Raw genomic sequence first — 6,627 nt, 5'->3', positions numbered from 1 at the left:
AGGCAAGGAAGCGGTAGGACAGGAAATCTCGGTGAGTGGGGAGAAGGTGGTGCCCTAGAAAGGGAGAGCTGCACACTTGAGGGAGTCGGAAGGGGCCACGAGGAGGCTGGACTTAGTCCGTAGTAGCCCATGTGTGAGGATGCTGAGCTGTCCCTCTTGTGAGCCCTGTCCCCGAGATGCAGTTGTGAAGAGCTGCATTTCAGGCCAGCGCCTGCTCTCCCGAGCACACCAATGCTGTGGAGGTGCTGGGAGAAATGCTGCAGCAGTGAGGATCTGCAGAGGGTGCGGTAAGGTGAGGCGGCAGGAGAAACAGATTGCGGAACCTCCTGCTCCTCGCGGGCTTGGCTCCTGAGCACACTCCTGCAAACTGCCTGGGTGGTGCATTTGCAGAGGGCTGCCACCAAGTGCGGGGCACTATGCGCAGAAAGGAGGAAAATGTGTGCAGAAGGAATCACCTGAAGCCAGAGTCCCTGCAGGGGACAGGCAGATGAGAGAACTGGTTCGTGTGACAGATTTACGTAGTGCTGGTCCCTCAGTTGAGTGTCAAAAAGCACAGCTGTACGGCCGTGGAGGCTTCAAGGACAGCTTCCAGTGTGTTCGTTGCCTTTGATGGAGTCTTGCAAATGACTCCATGCTTTTCCGCATGTCTTTCCTGCTTGCCAGCCCATGACCTTGCAGGGAGAAGTTGTCAATAAAGCCAAAGGACAGAAGAGGGGCTGTGCTGTGCTGTGCTGTGCTGTGCTGTGGGGAGGGCCTAGACTAATGGTCGCCCTGTGAGTTGGGTAGACTTTGCTGGCAGTGCCTGTACAGAGGTCAGGGTCAGGCTCTTTGAGTCCAGTGGCTGGAGGCAGTTGTAGTGGGGAGCTCACAGCGGTGGTGTTCCTTGATGTGCTGTACCTCTAGTAGCATGAATTAGTTCTATTAGCTTGAGCAGTAGCATTGTTTTGATGCATAACTAAGACACGGTTTTGTAAGTCAGTTTTGTTGCCTGAAGGATTAGGATTGACTCCCAAGCATGCTGGTGTAAAGAAGAAGAAAGAAAACAGCCTGTTGCCTGCCGTGGCCGAGGAATGGAGCTGTTAATGTAGGCTTGATTGGGAAAAGCAGGCGCTGGAGTTGAATGTCGTGTGACTGACTGTCCAGTCAGCGGATGCCTCCTGGGCTGTTGCGTGGGGTTTCCTCTGATCTCCGGTCCATCTGAAATGCCTCCTCTCTGTTTGTCTTGCGCTGTAGTTGCCACTTGAGGAGGAAGAGTGTCAGAGAAAAATGGTGGCTTTTGTCCAGACAAGTTCCAAATGAAGAGGAAAACGGCACAAGAGCAACTGGCAAAAACTGCGGTTTCTCTCTGCCTTGCCCACACAGAGAAGGAGAAGAAAGTGACCCAGAGGCTGGAGATGCCACAACAAGTGTAAGTTTATGCCAGCTCCTGCCAAGGCCCAGGGGAGTGCAGCAGCATGGATTGCTGTGCTGCAGGGTTGCAGATCCTGGGTCTCGGGTGGATGCGGCACCCTCTGCTCGCTGCAGGATTATGTAGTTGCCACCTTTTACCATAGGAATTGTGCTGTTCCCACCTGAGATTGTTGCAGGAATTACACAGTCACCACCTGCTACCGTAGGCATTACGCAGTATCATTGGATACCTGCAGGACTGTTGAGTAGTGTATCAGTAGTAACGTTGCAGGATTTTGTGTTCCATTTCTTGAAAGTCATGTTATCAGCATTCAGGTGGGTCAGCTGATGGGCTTGTGGGCATGCTGGGGAGACAAGGCCTGTGTTGCATGTTGTTTGGGGAGCAATTCAACCTCCTGTGGCACACAGCTAGTTACTGAATGTCCTAGTACCAATGGTCGACCTTTTTCTGGGATGGTAGCTGCTGCTGCAACTGATCTGATGCATGTGGGAGCTCCTTGTGCAGCTGGATCCAAGTGAGCAGGGTAGTGTGCCACCAGCCTTTGATGGGGACCTGCTTTTTGAGTTAAAGCCCCACTGGCTCCCTGCTTTTGTTCATGTCTCTGTAGGTTAAAAGGTTTTGTGTAGCCTGGAAGTCCTGAGGCTGGGGCAGAAGCTAGGGCGCCTTTTATAGCTTGAAAAGCCTTTTCTCATTCCGGTCCCCATTTGGTAGCTTCTGCTTCGTCCTTTTTAATTGCCTCTGTCAAGTGGCAGTTAAAATTTTCTCATCTCTCCTAACCCTGGTGTCCATGGTGGGCAAAACCCGTCTGCTTCTAAAATCCTCGTAACAGTTTTTTTTGTAACTGGTTAAGGAAATTCAGCGATGGCTCTTACCCTTTCTGGATCAGTTATTTCCTGCCGCTCCTTCTGAATGAATCCCAAATACTTCACCTCTGTACAACACAGGTGGAGCTTAGATGGAGATGCGCAATGCCCTTTAGTTGCTAATGCAGTGCATAAATGTATAGTATCCTTTAAACAATCATCATAGTTTTTACTTGCTTTCAGTAAGTCCATCCACATATTGTATTCAAGCTAATCCACCAGGTAACTCAGTATCTTTTCAATCTTCCTTCAATATTCAAGTGAATATGGTAGAAGACCCAGTAAATGCTTGTGGAAGTCCACATTAACTACTGTCTTTTCCAAGCACAGGCAAGTAAGAGTGGGCTCTCTTCATCTATTGGAACGCTAAATAATGCGGCAGTCCAGTCAATCACAGTAGGATATCCAACCCAGTGTGGTATTTGCAAAAGTGTAGTAGAGCTGTCGGTTACCACTGGATGCGGAACTCTAACACACTGATTAATTGCTCTCCAATCCTGTACCAACCAAAAGTCTGCAGGCCCGTCTTTGTCTAAGCTGTTTTTACTTCCTGGTAGAATTGACATGTTGTACAGGGATTCACATGCTTTTAGAATTCCTTGAACAAGATATTTTCTTTAATTTGCTTTAGAATGCCCTTTTTTCTGCTTCCCTGCTGTATCCGTGCTACATGATACTTGATGGGAATGGTCCGTGTTGCAACTTTTGTATCTGTACCACCTGCTATTTGGTGAGAATAGTCTAGTGCTGTAACTTTTTAGTGCCTAGAAAAATACCGCTGTGTTAAGCAGGATACAAACAAGTAACTAACAAGGTCATGGAAATCTGTGAGAAAGAACAGCGGTTGGTCACATATGTGGTCTGGAAGCCACAGAATCACCATGAGAAGCAGTCAACAGGAAGGTCAGAAGCTGAAGAGTAGTGAAATAGCGACCCCCAAAGCCAAATGTGGCCCCCGAAATAAGTCTGCACGCGTGCGCAGTATCATAGCCCCGTTATGCAACCGGGGCGGAGTTGGGCTAGACTCCCCACGCTTGCTGGCCCCAGGTGCTGGGACTCCCGCCTACCGCAAGTAATCATAAATGCCGGAGTTTTCCGAAGGAGGGTGAGGCTGCTACACAACAGAGGACCACGTTGCCTCCTCGGGGACGCCCGAAAAGATTGTGCCTGCCGACTCTCCCTCTCACCATGCAGACGATCGGGACAAGCATTGAGGTGGTCCTTCTCAAGATTACCATCAGGTCGGTCTGTTTGTAAGTATCTACTAATAAACCACTTGCTACTGAAGAGTGTTTGTGCGTGTGTGTGTGAGTTTGTGCTGGCTGGCCAAACCGGATGTTTGGCCCCCGGGAATCTAACTAGAACACCTGCAGAAGCATCCATCTGCGAGGGATGGGATAGTGTTTTACTGCTGGGGGCGCTCCCCTCCCCGCTTTGCTTTTCTGCCTATTGGCTGTGCTGATTTCAGTAATCCCACCTCTGTCCCTGACCTGCTCCATACCATAGTTCCTTGGGTATGTCTTGTAGGGCTCTCGGTGTTTCTGGTTCAGACCCGTATGGCCAGAAGCTGTACATCCCCGCCGCAATTATTAGATCAGCGCCCTTTGGCAAAAGATGCACTTTTGTACATCTGGAGCCTGGAGAAGATGTCTCCCTTGAAAACAAGCCGGTAAGTCTTCTGCTATCACAAATCTTTGCCATGCTCCCTTCTTACCTGTGGCCAGTCGTAATGGTTTACGTAAGGCCTGTTCCCCCTTTCCAGTTACCCCTTGTATCAATATTTAATCTTACAATAGAGCACCCTGCAGAACAAAGTTTAGAAGTGACAAAGTTGCCCCTGTATCAATGAAAAACTCGACCTTCTGTTTCCCTGTTTTCCCAGTTACATGCCCTTTATGGTCTAATTGAGTGTTCCACATCCCATAGACCTCAGCCTCCACTGAGTTTTCCAAGTTCCACGCCTCCAGTCATTGGTGGTGCTGATCACCGTGCCTGAATTCTCGTCTCAAATCTCTCGTATCCATTTCTCTCCCAAATCCTCTAGGCTGAAGTGACATTCCCTTTTTCAATGCCCAGCCTCTCCACAACAGTTACATCTCTTCTCCCAGTCTCCCCTTGGTCTTCGCGCTGCTTCCTCGACTCTGTAATTGAATCCTCCCCGGCCTCTGCCTCATCCTCTTCAAGGAGGAAGCCTTCTTCCAGTCCCTTTTCCTTATAATCATTGCAATGACAACAACGCTGCTGCCAGCAGAGTAGTCTCTTGCTGCTTCTCTTGCCTCCTTTCTTTTGCTAGTTTTGTGGTTTGTCGCTCTTCTCTTCCATCGTATGTATGAACAGCTACACTCAAAACTTTCTGTGGAGTTTCCCCTTGCCATCCGGGCATACATTCCGTAAAGTACTCCCTTATATCAGAAGCCACCTGGTCTACAGATACGCTAACTCATGACTGAAGTTCTGTTGTGTCATTCCCCCGTATTTTAACAGGGCTTGTTGCAGTCTTCCCCAGTAATCACTGGGCTGTTCCTTTGGCCTCTGCCTGCGTTGCTGTGCCGTAGACCAATTCACTCCTCCTCCTCCTCCTCTGTAAGCTCTATTAGCTTCCACCAAATTTCTGATTGTTCTTTTGCAGGCAGCCCTCTCCCCTGCCTTCTTGTAGTCCCAGGTGGGGTCGCTGGCCGGCCGCGTGGCCCTCTTTCCTCCCGTTTGCCTTGGCAGTTCTGTGTCTTTTTCCAGTATTTTTTCTTTCTCATCTGATCAAAACAACTCTTTTAACAAAATTTGAACATCTCCCCATGATGAGTTATACCCAGTGCATATATTGGGAAACCCCCGAGCACATTTTTGTGCATCCTCCCTTAACCATTGGCATTTTACTGTGCCATCTAGCCAAGTCTCTGGGATTCCAGGGTTGTTATCCCAGGGTTGTTTTGTATAGCTGTGCAGTACTGGGGGAGGTGCATCAGCCTCCTCCTGCTCCCTCACCCCCCCCCTCCCCGGCCATCTGCTCCTGGTTGCATTGCAGCTGGATTAGGAACAACATTAGGAACCATTGGATCGCTGCCAGTGGGAGCAACAGGAGCTAATATGGGAGGGGTTATGGGAGAGGCAGAGGAAGGAGGTGCATAGGGTGGAATGGATTCCACAGGCAAACTAGTTGAATTGGTTGGATGAACCAATTGATGCTGAAGTCGCAACCTGAGACTTAGGCAAATTTCTTCAACTGTTTTCCTTATGCTGATCATACGCCCAATTATCCCATGCATACCAATAATCCATTTGTTGAGGCTTTTTGTCCTCCAGGATACTTTTGTAGTAGTGCCAATTTCTTTTGATTAAAAGCCCCTTCACTGGGCAAGCCCTCCTAGACAGATCAGTGCTGGCCAATCTTCCTGACATAACGTTACTGCTCGTTTCCTTGACAAGCCTACAACCCCAGTTATCTTCTTCCAGTTTTCCAATACCTTGGCTAAGGGCATCGCCTTTTTCACACCAGGTCTAGTTCCCATTTCCTGACCAGAATTTACAGCAGAGGTTTTAAGAGTCTCCAGGTGGCACCTCCCATTGCCAAAGTTCCCAGGCTCCTGAACCACATTGGTACGACATCTTGAAAGGCTGGCCACTAGAAGCCACCAATGTGCTGCAACTAGTGATGCATCCTGTGTTCCTACTGTTCAGAGTCACTGTCTTGTTACTTGTTGGGAGCTCGATATTGACCTGTTACCTTAAAAACTCAAGTTTAATCACCTACCAACCTCTTGTCAACTACAGGTTTCACAGCTCTCCCTGCCACAGTGTGTGCAGGCAAGAGGGCTGGTCCTGCTCAGGAGGAATGGCTTAAGCTCAGTGCACCACCCCAGGAATCCGTCAATGTGGGTCTGAGCCAAGGGGTGGGGTGTGACTGACCCATAAAGCAGGAGCGAAGGGCAGCCTTTGCTTTGGAGAAAGAGGTCTGGCAGAGGGAGGGTCAGCAGACTCTCCCTTGGCTGAGTGGATCAGCTGTGGTAAATGCTTCTCCCTGAGGTCATCTGAGGAGGGTGGCTGACCCCCACCTTAGTCAAACCCCTCCCCCCCCCCCCCCCCGTCTTCCCTCCCAGTGCCTGGGGAAGCCCAGCGTTGTGATGGTGATCATGTGCTAGAGACCAGTAATGGGGATCACAGAGGGATGGGGGCTGAACTGTATATTGCACTTGCTCTATTTTGCTAAGGGTAACTTACACTTGTAGTGTGGTTAGCGCAGGTTGCTGTATCGCTCTGCTGCATCAAGAACCTGTGTAACATCAAACCTCTTCCGAGAAGTAAGTGTTGCTGTTACACATTTTGCTTGGAAGCATCACGGCCTGCATGTGTGGACTG

This window comes from Rhea pennata, chromosome 8 (assembly GCF_028389875.1).
Source record: "Rhea pennata isolate bPtePen1 chromosome 8, bPtePen1.pri, whole genome shotgun sequence".
Classification (NCBI taxonomy): Eukaryota; Metazoa; Chordata; class Aves; order Rheiformes; family Rheidae; genus Rhea; species Rhea pennata.
This window is presented reverse-complemented; position numbering follows the sequence as displayed.